Source organism: Dipodomys spectabilis, unplaced genomic scaffold (assembly GCF_019054845.1).
Source record: "Dipodomys spectabilis isolate Male_0828 unplaced genomic scaffold, ASM1905484v1 ptg000163l, whole genome shotgun sequence".
Lineage (NCBI taxonomy): Eukaryota > Metazoa > Chordata > Mammalia > Rodentia > Heteromyidae > Dipodomys > Dipodomys spectabilis.
This window is the reverse complement of record NW_024870840.1, coordinates 20,053,924-20,068,664: the sequence shown is the minus strand read 5'-3', so window position 1 is coordinate 20,068,664 and position 14,741 is coordinate 20,053,924.

Genomic DNA, 14,741 nt, shown 5'->3' with positions numbered 1-14,741 from the left:
CCTCTTGTCTGCCAGAGACTACAGTTTGCACCTGGGGAGCAGGGGAGAGGAGGAGCAGTCTGACCTGATGGCTGCAGGGCCTCCACTTTTAGGTCATGCTCGCAGCTGATTGGGCACCTGACCCAATGGCTAGGACTAGCAGCCTATGAGGAGCCTTGCTACAGAAGGTCTGTCCAATCACAGAGGCCAGGCCTGATCTAGCCAACCAGATTGTTTCATTATTCTACATTTGAACTCAGGATCAGAGCAAGGTTCTGGGACCTGGTGCCGGTGGAGGAGGCTCCTATGGAAGAGGGAGAGGGAGCTGAGCCGCATCTGCAGAGGGGCTGGGGTCTCCACACAGGAAGTCCCATGGCCAGAAAGGGGCCTGCAGACCAAGGGTCAATATGAACTCATGTCCGGAGTAAACCCCCTTCTAGAGGTTACATGTGTCCTGGGTCTTTACCGTGGAAGAAGCTCAATTGTAGTTCAGTCTCAACTCCTACCTTATGCCAGACAAGTTATGTGTTCTTGGTCCCCAGGGCTCTCAAGGTCCACTTTCTTTGCTGTATGTCTTCAGGTAATGCACCAGACTTCTCAGAATTCACTGCCCTTCTTCCCAAATAGAAGCAGCACTTGCCTCTAGGGCTTGACTATTATGTGGGAAGCTTGTAGTTCTTAATTAAGTCCTTGTTGATTTATCATCTAGCTATTAAATGATCGCTGGCAACCATATTGTTCATATTTTCCCCTCCTAAACCAGTTCACCTTTTTGTTTAAATACATTTATTAAAGAATAATCTTTATACTGCTTCTGTAAATGGAAGACTAATGTTTAAGTACAACAAAATGAGTTTGGACTGGGATTTTGGTAGAGAGCTTGCCTAGTGTGCATGAGGCCCTGGGTCCAATCCCTAGCACTCATTAAGAATAAAATAAAATAAAGCAATATTACAGTGCATTTAAGATTCCTGTTGGGGAGACTGGAACTGCTGGGAACTTACCGAGACAAAGGGAAACTCCCTCCTTGAGAGAAAGCAAGAAAGTGGTGAAGAGGCAGCTTTTCCACTAGCACGATTCACTTTCTGCCCTGTGTGACCAGGCACCGGAACATCTATGCCAGGCCTCACATGTCTAGGCTTGGGAAAGTCCTACCCGTGGTGGTGGACATCATTCTATAATAGCTATTCATCTTCTACCCACCCATCATCTGTCCATCTGTCGATCCATCCTGTCCATCTATCCATTTATCCACCTGCCCATCATCTATCCATCTTATCTGTCCATCCATCCATCTAATCTGTCCATCTGTCCATTCTGTCTGTTCATCCATTGTCTGTTGTCTGTCCATTTAACATCTATGTATTCATCTATTCATCCATCCATCTTCTATTCATCTATCATCTATTCATCCATCAATTGTCTGCCTGTCTCTGTCTCTGTAGCTCTGTTTCTCTCTGTCTGTCTCTGTCTCTCTCTGTGTATCTCTCTCCCTGCCCATCTATCTACGATGGGCCAGATTCAATTGTGACATTCCTGAACCCGCACTTGTGGCAGCTGTTTGTTGCTGTCTGATCATAGCCTTCCTTGGTGTGGGCCCTCCAATATAGCTATACATTTCTCAACACTGTGCCACAGGCAAGCCCTAACTGGTAAGATTGATAAGAGCTGGCGTTTGGTGACCCCCCTGGGGGACACATAACCTCTCAGGTCCCTTATGCTAAAGCAGCTCTTCTCTCCTCCCCTGTGCTCACTTTCCAGGCAGGGAAAGTGGAGGCAGAGCCGATGCAGCCCCAGAAGGTGAGAGAGGGAGCGCAGCTGTCCCCCACCCTGCCTGGCGAGAGACCTGAGCTGGTGCTGAGTACAGAGGGAGACGGAACAGGGGCCTGCAGCCACAGTGGGTCGTCAGGGGCCTTGGGAGAGGGGGCAGGAGGGAGCAGCTGGCAGGGGTGGGAGGGTGACAGAGAGACGGGCCCACCCGGGTCAGCTGGCAGGTGAGATGAGCCAGGCCAGCTGGGTACCAGGGCTCCTGGGGACCCTGGAGAGCCATCAGGTGCAGAGCAGGAAGTAGTGTGTGTGAGGGGAGGGCGGTCTGGCTGATCTGGGGCTCCTTGCTCCTTCATCTCCCGGACCCGCATCTTGCTCTTGCTGTGGGTGGCCCAGTTAACTGGAAACAAACAAATAATCACACAAGTAAAAGGATCAAGAAGTACTTTTTTTTTCCTGTCAGTCCTGGGGCTTGAACTCAGGGCCTGGGCTCTGTCCCTGAGCTTCTTTTTGCTCAAGGCTAACACTCTACCACTTGAGCCACAGCACCACTTCTGGCCTAAGTGGTACTGAGGAATCAAACCCAGGGCTTCATGCATGCTAGACATGCACTCTACCCCTAAGCCACGTTCCCAGCCCAAGAAGTACATTTAAAATTTTTATTATTGTAAAGGTGATGTACACGGGGTTACAGTTATATACATCAGGTAAAGAGTGCATCTATGTTTGGACAATATTACCCCTTCCCTCCTCTCTCTTTCCTAGTGTCTCCCTCCCATCCCACCCACACGTTCCATAGTTCGTTCTCAACATAGTGTCTAGTGAGTACCACGGCTGTATTTGCTCACCCTTTGTCCCTCCATTTCTGTGCCCTCCACTTTACCTCCCAAAGATAGATAAATGAACAAAAAAGACAAGAAAACAAAAACGGCAACAAAGGAAAAAAAAGCTCATTTCCATTTTCAAGAAACACATTTAAGCCAGACTTGATGGTGTACTTTGTAATCCCAGCACTGGGGAAGCGGAGGCAGGAGGGTCGTGAGTTCAAGGCCAGTCTAAGCTATATAGCAAGACCTTGTCTGCAAAAACAAACAAAAAACACAAATTACATTCTAGACACAGGCCACACACCGCCCAAGCGGGGTCTGTCACCGTCTGAAAAAGAGGGGCCCTGGGAGGCAAGGGTCTTGCTCCTCATTTTTCCAGATGAGGAGCCCGAGGCTGGAGCTGTGAAGAAATACCCTGACTGGGGGGGAGGGTGAGGCAGGGGGGGGCATACAGGGGTGCAGCAGGGGGCAGAGCTTCTGGCCCTTTGCAGATGGAAACTCACACGGGAGAGAATGACACCAGAAGACCAGCAAAGTACCTTCTGGGCTTCCCGGCAGCCAACTCTGGAAAGATGCCATGACCTGCCTTTGTTTGTGGGAGTAGAGAAAAGCTCATGGGGGGTGAGCTGCCTGTGGCCGGCCAGGCCAGGTGATCCTGGCCTAGTCCCCACCCCCTCCTCATGAAGCCTGCCTGCTCCTCCCACGCCATCACCCCTCACCCTCACCTAGGCTCAGCCTCCTTCCTGGCCTCACCCCTGCCCTCAAACTGTCCAACTTCTGGGGCCTGGCCAAGGTGGATTTGTTTGTTTGCTGCTGGGAATTGAACATGCTAAGCACATTGTTCTACAATGGGGCAAGACCCCAGTGTGAAGACAGAGTCTAGCAAAGTTGTCCAAGCTACCTTTGAATTTGAGATCCTCCTACTTCAGCCTCCTGAGTTGTTGGGATTAAAGGCGTGCGCTAGCAGACGCTGGCTCAGGATGGGTCTGGCTAAGGGCCATGTGTGGTGATACTCTTCTTGTTTAGCTTCTGGTGACACTCTGTTGTGCCCAGGATAGAGGCTGGACTCCTGTCCTTTCTGTAACCGTCCACCTCGGGGGACCCTGTGAGCTGCCAGCTGCCCCTGTGCCTCTGGGGCCCGGGGGGAGTTGGGTAGTCAGGCTGGGTGGTTTCCTAGCCACGGAGGCCTGGGCTTCCAGGGGGCTCTGGGAACCTGGCCCGTGCCTGGGACAGTGGGTTTCAAGAGTTGAGAGTAGGTAGTCACTGGATAACTATGTTGAACATGAACTATGCAACTCATGGTTGGGGATGGGAGGGGAAAACTGGGAGAGAGAGTGAGGGAAGGGGTAACATTGTCCAAGAAGAAATGTACTCATTACCTGACTTATGTGACAGTTATAGTAACAATAAAAAATAGGGGGGAGTTGGAGCTGGTGGCTCATACCTGTAATCCTAGCTACCCAGGATCCAACCCCCCCATACACACACAAACAGTTGGGAGTCGGGGCTGAGAACAGGGACTGCATCCCACCCCTCTGTCTCCAAACTCGCTGATCTTTGTGGGGTGGGGAAGTAGCTGTGGGACAGGACTGTGAGGCCTACCCGGGCTGGGGGCAGCCGCGGCACAGGCCTCTGCTTCTCAACAGCTCCATCCTGACGGCAGGGCCCCCCAGGGAGCTCCTCTTCTCACTGTAGCTCAGAGTGGCTCCGTGACTGCCCCAGGTCACACAGCTAGAACACCGTGGAACGAGGACTTGAACTCAGGATCCATGGAAAGCAAATACGCATTGAATCCCTCCCCCGATCTCACCTAGAGATCTAGAGAGACAGGAATGACAGAGGTGCTGAGCCCCGGGTCTCAAATTGAGGCCAGGAGATCCCAAGAGGATGGGGTTGAGCCGCAGCCACGGGGTGGGGGTGGTAGCGGTGGGGGAAGGGTGTCTGTGAGGCCCCAGCTCTCCCCAGCACTGAGCGCTGGGACAGCCTTGGGACATCCCCTGGGCTGACATTTTCCCACACCAGGGTGTGACCTGTGCGCACACATGTGCTGGGGGGAGGGGCCCTGCCAAAGCACGGCAGGAAGCCGGAGCCGTGTGGGGTGCAGCTGTGGGCAGTTACCACCTGATTCCAGGAAGCCAGGGTGCCGCGGGAAGGAGCAGCCGGCCGGAGCTCCACCTCGCCTGCTGCCTGCGTGTGGCGGGGAGGGCGGGGGAGGGAGTCTGGCAGATTTGGAAAGCCATTGGTGGAGATGGTTTGGGGGAGAAAGACAACCGTTGGTCCCTTTGCTCACGCAGTCACTCAACAAACCTTTATGAAAGCCCACACTATACGTGGCCTTCAGTCTCTCCTTCCCTGAAGACCCTTGAAGCACCCTGGGGCAGTGGCTCCAGCCCTCAACTAGAGCCTGGCAGCCTGGGTTTAGCTTTGGCTTTGCCACCTGTAAACTGTGACCACCTGGGGCAATATCTAAGCTGCTGTGCCTCTGTTTCCCCATCTGGAGTGGATTACATTCGTGTAAAGGACTTAGAGGACTTGGCTGGGGGGCGGGGAGGGTGTGGCCCCAGAGCGGCTGGTGTGGCAGCCGACTTACGACTGGCTTTTTGTGTGTGCCAGTGCTGGGGCTTGAACTCAGGGCCTTGTATTTTTCACTCAAGGCTGGAGCTTTACCATTGGACTCATACCTCCAGTTCCAGCTTTTTGGTGGTTATTTGGAGATTAGAGCCTCTTGGATGAGTCTCCCTGGGTTGGCTTCCAGCTACGATCCTCAGACCTCAGCCTCCTAAGTAGCTAGGATTACAGGGGTGAGCCATCGGCACCCAGTGTCAAGGCTCTCTTTTGGGAAATTCTTTGCTGTGCTGGTCATAGTGTTTGGGCCAGGGCTGGACTCCAATTTGGGCTTCTAGCCACCCCTTCCTGTCCTTCCCGGCCTGTTGCTCCTTCCCAGGTGTCTGGAGAAGCGAGGTTTGAAGTTGGGACACAAGCTAGGGACAGGCTCCTGCTGCCCCAGCCTAGCCCAGGGCTAAGGGAACTCTGGCTCCGATGTAGGAATGTCCCGCTAGGCCCGGCGCGCCTCAGTCTCCTCACCTGTAAGATGGAGTGAGGAGTGCAAGGAAGAACTTTGTCTCCCTCCGAGCTCTGCTCCGGCTGAGCCTGTCTGCTGGGCAGCCTGTGGAGGAGCAGCTAAAGCCGCTGAGATGCATGAGCAGCGCTGCAGGGCTTTCTGCCTCCCAGACCTGCAGGCTGGAAGTTCAAGACCTGGGTGCGGGCGGGGGGCAGCTTCCCTTGGCTCGTGGGAGCAGCACTGAACCTCGTCTCCATCTTCTCAGGAGCTCTCCCTGTGTGCAGGTGCCCGTCCCCCACCCACTCTCTTTAAAAGGGCAGCAGTCCCGCTGGATGAAGGGTCACCTGACATCATTCTGCCCTTAAGAGCCCAGCTGTATCACCCACTTTGCACTGCGGCTCTCTGTGTTTGGGGCTCTGCTGTCACTCCGGGCCGGCCCTGCCCCTCAGGCCTGCCGCTCCCCCCGGCTGGGCCAATCACGGCTGGTGGTTGCCCGGGACAGAGGGCACTGATTGTGCAAGGCTGGTTTTCGGGCTGTCCAGCTGCCGCCCCACCTGCAGAGGGCAGCAGGTGAGGCTCAGGTGTCTGCCCCAAACCACACGGGGCCTGCCCCACCCCCAGCTTCTTGTAATGGAAGGGGCCTGAGGAGTCAGGCCAGGGGGCCCAGGGGAGGGGAGAACTGCTTGGTTTGGGGTGGGGAGAAGCGGCCCCCCCACAGTCCTGGGCCCCCACCCCTCTGGGGCTGGACTTGTCTCTTGGGGCCCAAAGCAGCTTGGGTCCTGCAGTGGACAGACAGGGACGAAGGCTCGTCAGGAGCCATCGCAAGAGGAAAGGACACCCTGCCCCTGCAGAGGAGGTGTGAGCAGGTCCCTCACACCGCTCACGTGCACCCTGCTCACACACCTCATTGTACACAGGTCACACTGCACACACAGCTCACACTGTACACACCTCACACTGCACACAGCTCACACCACACATACCTCACACCACACACACCTCACACTGCACACACCTCACACTGCACACAGCTCACACTGCACACAGCTCACACTGCACACACCTTACACTGCACACAGCTCACACTGCACACAGCTCACACCGCACACACTTTACACTGCACACAGCTCACACTGCACACACCTCACACTGCACACAGCTCACACTGCACATACCTCACACTGCACACAGTTCACACTGCACACAGCTCACACTGCACACAGCTCACACCACACATACCTCACACTGTACACAGCTCACACTGCACACAACTCACACCGCACATACCTCACACTGCACACACCTCATACGGCACACAGCTCACACTGCACACACCTCACACGGCACACAGCTCACACTGCACACAGTTCACACTGCACACAGCTCACACTGCACACACCTCACACTGCACACAGCTCACACTGCACACACCTCACACTGCACACAGCTCACACTGCACATACCTCACACTGCACACAGTTCACACTGCACACAGCTCACACTGCACACAGCTCACAGCACACATACCTCACACTGTACACAGCTCACACTGCACACAACTCACACCGCACATATCTCACACTGCACACAACTCACACTGTACATACCTCACACTGCACACACCTCACACTGTACACACCTCACACTGCACACACCTCACACTGTACATACCTCACACTGCACATACTTCACACTGTACACACCTCACAATGTACATACCTCTCACTGCACACACCTCACACTGTACACACCTCACACTGCACACACCTCACACTGCACACACCTCACACTGCACACAGCTCACACCACACACACCTCACACTGTACACACCTCACACCACACATACCTCTCACTGCACACACCTCACACTGTACACACCTCACACTGCACACACCTCACACTGTACATACCTCACACTGCACATACTTCACACTGTACACACCTCACAATGTACATACCTCTCACTGCACACACCTCACACTGTACACACCTCACACTGCACACACCTCACACTGAACACACCTCACACTGCACACAGCTCACACCACACACACCTCACACTGTACACACCTCACACCGCACACACCTCTCACTGCACACACCTCACACTGTACACACCTCACACTGCACACACCTCACACTGTACACACCTCACACTGTACACACCTCACACTACACACCTCACACTGCACACACCTCTCACTGCACACACCTCACACTGTACACACCTCACACTGCACACACCTCACACTGCACACACCTCACACTGTACACACCTCACACTGCACACACCTCACACTGCACACACCTCACACCGCACATACCTCACACTGCACACACCTCACACTGCACACACCTCACACTGTACACACCTCACACTACACACCTCACACCACACACACCTCACACCGCACATACCTCACACTGCACACACCTCACACTGCACACACCTCACACTGTACACACCTCACACTACACACCTCACACTGCACACACCTCACACTGCACACACCTCACACTGTACACACCTCACACGGCACACACCTCATACTGCACACACCTCATACTGCACACAGCTCACACTGCACACACCTTACACTGTACACACCTCACACTGCACACACCTCACACTGTACACACCTCACACTGCACACACCTCACACTGCACACACCTCACACTGTACACACCTCACACTGTACACACCTCACACTACACACCTCACACTGCACACACCTCTCACTGCACACACCTCACACTGCACACACCTCACACTGCACACACCTCACACTGCACACACCTCACACTGCACACACCTCACACTGTACATACCTCACACTGCACACACCTCACACTGCACACACCTCACACTGCACATACCTCACACTGCACATACCTCACACTGTACACACCTCACACTGCACACACCTCACACTGTACACACCTCACACTACACACACCTCACACTGTACACACCTCACACTGCACACACTTCACACTACACACACCTCACACTGTACACACCTCACACTGCACACACCTCACACTGCACACACTTCACACTGTACATACCTCACACTGCACACACCTCACACTGTACACACCTCACACTGCACACAGCTCACACTGCACACACCTCACACTACACACCTCACACTGCACACACCTCACACTGTACATACCTCACACTGCACATACCTCACACTGTACACACCTCACACTGTACATACCTCACACTGCACACACCTCACACTGTACACACCTCACACTGCACATACCTCACACTGTACACACCTCACACTACACACACCTCACACTGTACACACCTCACACTGCACACACCTCACACTGCACACACCTCACACTGTACATACCTCACACTGCACACACCTCACACTGCACACACCTCACACTGCACACACCTCACACTGCACACACCTCACACTGTACATACCTCACACTGCACACACCTCACACTGTACATACCTCACACTGCACACACCTCACACTGCACACACCTCACACTGTACACACCTCACACTGTACACACCTCACACTGCACACACCTCACACTGCACACACCTCACACTGTACATACCTCACACTGTACACAGCTCACACCGCACACACCTCACACCGCACACACCTCACACCGTACACACCTCACACTGTACATACCTCACACTGTACATACCTCACACTGCACACACCTCACACTGCACACACCTCACACTGCACACACCTCACACTGTACATACCTTACACCGCACATACTTCACACTGCACACACCTCACACTGTACATACCTCACACCGCACATACTTCACACTGCACACACCTCACACTGTACATACCTCACACTGTACATACCTCACACTGTACACACCTCACACTGCACACACCTCACACTGCACACACCTCACACTGCACACACCTCACACCGCACATACCTCACACTGCACACACCTCACACTGTACATACCTCACACCGCACATACTTCACACTGCACACACCTCACACTGTACACACCTCACACTGCACACACCTCACACTGTACATACCTCACACCGCACATACTTCACACTGCACACACCTCACACTGCACACAGCTCACACCGCACATACCTCACACTGCACACACCTCACACTGTCCATACCTCACACTGTACATACCTCATGCTGCACACACCTCACACCGCACACACTGCATACCACGCACAAACCCCAACTCCCAGAACATTGTGTACCCCTCACTGTCGCATAGTAATAAACACACACGCATTCTGTAAATGTCCCCAATGTACACGCCTCAGAGACACACACACACATTCCCATAGCACAGAGTGTGCTCACAGACCTCACACTCACACTCCAACCCACGTGCCTGCAGTCCCCGGGACGGGGTGTGCTGCACTCTGGCTGCAGGACCACACTGCTGGACGCGAGCCCCTTCCCCTCGGCCGCATGCTGGCAGGAAGCCCTGGTGCCCACCACGGCCGGGCACACTCCCACTCATCGTCTCTCCAGCAGGGTCTACCAGCCTCACTTGTAACCGGACTCTTTAGCAGCCACTGAAAACACAGAAACACAAGTGAAAGTCCTCTGAACCATACGCTGCCTAACCCAAGAGAGCACAATGTTGCCATTTCCACTTTGGATCCCTGTGAAACTGATTCTGGCAGTCATTCATTTTTTTTCCTGCCCAGGGGCTTGGAAACTGGGCAACCTATCTTTACCCACAATCCAGCACGGCCTCAGGTCAGGCACGCCCCAAGTGGCCAAGAGTCCCCATGCCCAGTGACCCCATCCAATGGTGGGACACTTCAGAATGATTTAGCAATTGAAAGATTCCCCGAACAGACACATCGTGGCCTGCCTCTCTCTGTCTGTCTGTCTGTCTGTCTGGCCACTGGCTCCTCTGCTCTCACCTGAGCAGGTCAGCGAGTCAGCATGCACCCCTGCTTTCACCTGTGTGGGCCTCTGCACCCCCAATCCTCCATTGCCCCCTCTCATGCTCTTGGGGACCAGGGGCTGTTACCAGGCAGGAACGTCACCAGGCAACAGCCCCAGGGGAGAGCTCAGGTCTCCCGCACCTGCCTGCCCATGGGGTGGAGAGGGGCGGGGCAGCCACTGCCTGCCATCTGCCTCTTGCCTGTTTACCTGCACCCAGTCCCAGTGCCATCCCAGACCCAGCAGGAGGCCCATGGAGCTTGGGGCCACAGGCCACACCGAACAAGGGCTGGACACCCAGCCATGGCCCTGAGCCATTGATCCAGCCCGGGCGGGCCAGGTGGGGGTGGGGAGACCTTGGCCTGGATAAACAGAGGCACTGGAGGCCTGCGTGCAGGCCGGGCACCCACCCACCACTTCTGCAGGTAAGCAGGGACCCCCCAGGAGAGGGGATGAGGACCTAAGAACCCTCAAAGAGCCAGCCCTGGCTCCCAGGAGCGGGGGCCCGCGCTGAGGCAAGGCCTGCAGGTAACCTGCGCGCAGAGCCGGCCAGGCCCACGGAGCCTGCGTTTGGGCTGCAGGCGCTGAGTGGGCTCAGCTATTTGAGTGGCTACTTCCGGTGGCTTGGAGGGATGAGGTTAGGAGCTAGAGGGCAGGGACAGAGAGAGGCTGATTGCCGGGCTGGCCACCCTTCTGCCCTGCAGTGCTGGACAAGTTGTTCTTCCTCCGTATGACCAGCCTCCTCTGGGCTTTCTGGGCTGTGAGGCAGGCCTGGAGTCTCACACAGTACTAAAGTGTGCCCTACACATGGGAGTCTCACTCGCAGGCTCAGTGGCATGTGTCAATGTGTGTGTATGGCCGTGTGTGTGTGTGTGCGTGCGCGCGCGTGTGTGTGTGTGTGTGTGTGTGTACCCGCGCATGTGGCGGGGGCATCAGCAATGAGTCTGAATGTCTTAAACAAGTGTGTGTGTGCACTGCTTAGATCTGTGCATACCTCTGTGGGCTTGTGATTTCTTTCTTTCTTTTTCTGTCGGTCATAGGGCTTGAACTCTGGGCCTTTGCAATGTCCCTGATCTCTTCAGCTTTACCACTTGAGCCACAGCGCCACTTCTGGTTTTCTAGTAGTTAACTGGAGATAAGAGTCTCACAGACTTTCCTGCTGGGGCTGGCTTTAAGCCGTGATCCTCAGATCTCAGCCTCCTGAGTAGCTAGGATGACAGGCGTGAGCCACCAATGCCTAGCAGCTTGTGATTTCTGAGTGTCGCAGGGACCCTTCCCCACAGCCAGCACCCCATTCCTCCCCCCACCCCATGCCCAAGACCCAGTGATGGCAGCTCAGAGCAAGCTCCCTCCAGGCACCGGCCTGACAAGCTCCTCCTGGGCTCCCAGAATGCCCGCTGGGCCCTGGCTAGAGGAATTCACCTCCTTGTACCTCAGTTTTCCCGCCACTGAAAAGAAGCCGCCACTGAAAAGAAGCAGCAAAGTAATCGGTCCTGGCTGCTGGAGGTGAACAGAAAGGGTTTTTGTTGTTGTTGCTGCTGGTTTTTTGTTTTGTTTTGTCTTGCCACTGCCAGTTCCAAGGTTGGCACACAGCAGGACTTTCCACAACATGGTTGGATCTCCATCTGGGTGGCCTGTGCCGAGTGCTGTGCCAGCTTGGCGCAGCCTCAGCCCAGTGAAATTGACCTAGGGGCCATCCACTGTCAGAAGACTCAAGAGGGTAAGGGGTAGGTGTCAGGGGAGACCGTAGCCACTGCTATTGGGGCACAGTCCCTCCTTCCAGGGGCTCGGGGTCTGGGGACAGAGAGGGTGCCTACAGGGTGAACAGCGGTGGTGGGGCAGACCCTTTCAGCCCCAGGAACTGTAGGAGGGCTACCTGGAGGAGGCGTGGCCTCAGCTGGGTAGGCAGGGTCAGAGGGGCTGCTCAGGCAAAGCAGGGGTGTGGAGGGGGGTCTTCAAGTTCAGTGTCTGCAGTGGAGGGGAGCTTAGGGGACTTCAGATGCAAGTGTCATGACTGACTACCAGCTCTGGACCTGTAAAGTATGCTACCCTCTTCATTGCTGGTTCTGTGTGTGTGTGTGTGTGTGTGTGTGTGTGTGTGTGTGTGTGTGTGTGATGTCTGTGAGTGTGCATACATGTGCATGTACACCATTCCTGGGGCTTGAACCAGGGCACCATCTTTTAGCTTTATTGCTCAAGACAGGTGCTCTATCACTTAAGTCACAGCTTCATTTCTGGATTGTTGGTGGTTCCTTGGAAATAAGAGTCTTTTGGATTTTCCTGCCCAGGCTGGCTTTGAACCCTGATCCTCAGATCTCAGTCTTTTGAGTAATCCAGATTACCGGCGTGAGTCGCCAGTGCCCGGCTCACTGTTGGACTTCAGCAGAAAGAAAAGATCAAGGTCACTGAGTGAAGATGAAGGTGGGGAACAAGGGGGCTGGAGAAGTGGTCAGCTGTAGTCACCCCAGGCCCTCAGGCAAGGCAGGACAGAACTGGGGTCTCAGCATTCATCCATCCCAGACATCATGCCAGCTCCACGCCTGGCTCTGCCCTGGGGATGGAGCAACAACAGCCAGGCAAAGACCCAGGGCCCACAGTGTGTTGCGTGAGTTTATAGAGGAGTGTGGTGAGGAAAGGCCATTTAGGAAATGAGACACTTGAGTAAAGACTCAAAGGACAGTAAAGGTGCAGGTCCTGAGGCAAACTGAAGGAAAACATGCCAGACAGAGGGGATGGCCAGTGCAAAGGACCTGAGGTGGATGGGGGCGGTTGGGTGGGGAGCAGAGGTTGACTCGGCAAAGGGCCGGGAAGACACGTGGGGCTGTTCTGGCCTGTGCTCAGGAGGATGGGAGCAGGTGAGCCGTGCAGGCCTTGGGAGCCGGCACCAAGTGAGGTGGGAATTCACCGGCAATGTGTCTGGACGGCTCACCGGGGTTGGAGGCAGAGGCTGTGCCTGGGTGTTGGTGGGAGTCATGGGGCCCTGGGGAGTTGGGGAGGTAGGCGATGGACTCCTTTGGTGGCCCAAGGCCTACTTCCTGACAGCGGCAGGCAGTGAGCTACAGGAGAGGCCTCTGTCCCTGGGACCGCAGTCCTGGCTGACCCCGCCATCACCTGCCGTCCATCCTTCATGCTGCGGCAGGCCCTTGGCTGAATGAGACATAGGCCCTGTGTTGGTTATTTTGAGACAGGGTCTTTCTACATAGCCCAGGCTGGCCCTAAGCTTGCGATCTTCCTACCTCTGACTCCCAAGTGCTGGGATTACAGAGGTGCACTACTGCATCTGCCAGGTGGCCTAGTCACGTGTGTGTGTGTGTGTGTGTGTGTGTGTGTGTGTGTGTGTGTGTGTGTGTGTGTGTTAGTACTAAGGCTTGAACTCAGGGCCTGGAGGCTGTCCCTTAGCTTTTTCTTTCAAGACTAATGCTCTACCACTTGAGCCACAGCTCTGCTTCTGGAAATAGTCTCACAGACTTTCTTGTCCAGGCTGCCTTCAAACCATGCTCCTCAGATCTCAGCTTCCTGGATAGCTCGGGTTACAGGCCTGAGTCCCCAGCACCTGCTACAGCCAGATCTTTACCAAACAGAGGCAAGGCCAAGGCTAGACATGAGGTTGATGGATCAAGGACCACCAGGGAGGAAGCTTAACTAGCTGGGCCCTGGGTCCTTGGGTCCTGGCAGCAAATGGCCTAGGAAGGGTCCCCACACTTCTGAAGGCTTGTCCCCAAGCAGTCTCAGGGGTCAAAGCGGCATTGTGGCGGCATTGTGCACACTGGATGTATGGTAATGATGGGGTGGACGGCAGCCTGTCTCAGCTCCTAACCCCCAACCCTCCCCTGCTGCTGTGTGATACTGAACAAGAGCCTTAGCTTCTCTGGGCTTCAGCTTCTTCATCTGTCAGATGTCAGGGCCACACTGGGAAGATGAGGCCTGGAAATCCCTGGACCAAGCTGTTGCTAGGATACGCTTGGCCCAGTTTCCTCAGTAGAGGCAGAGCACCCAGAGGTACTCGGAAGTTTACATGGGAGAAGGCGTCTGAGGTGCCCGGGCTGAGGAACAGGATCGCATGGGGACAGCAGCCTAGCTTCCCTGGGTGACTCATGGATTAATGAGGTCATTAAAGCGGACATTGGCTTTTGTTCACTTCCTCGGCCTCAAGAGAC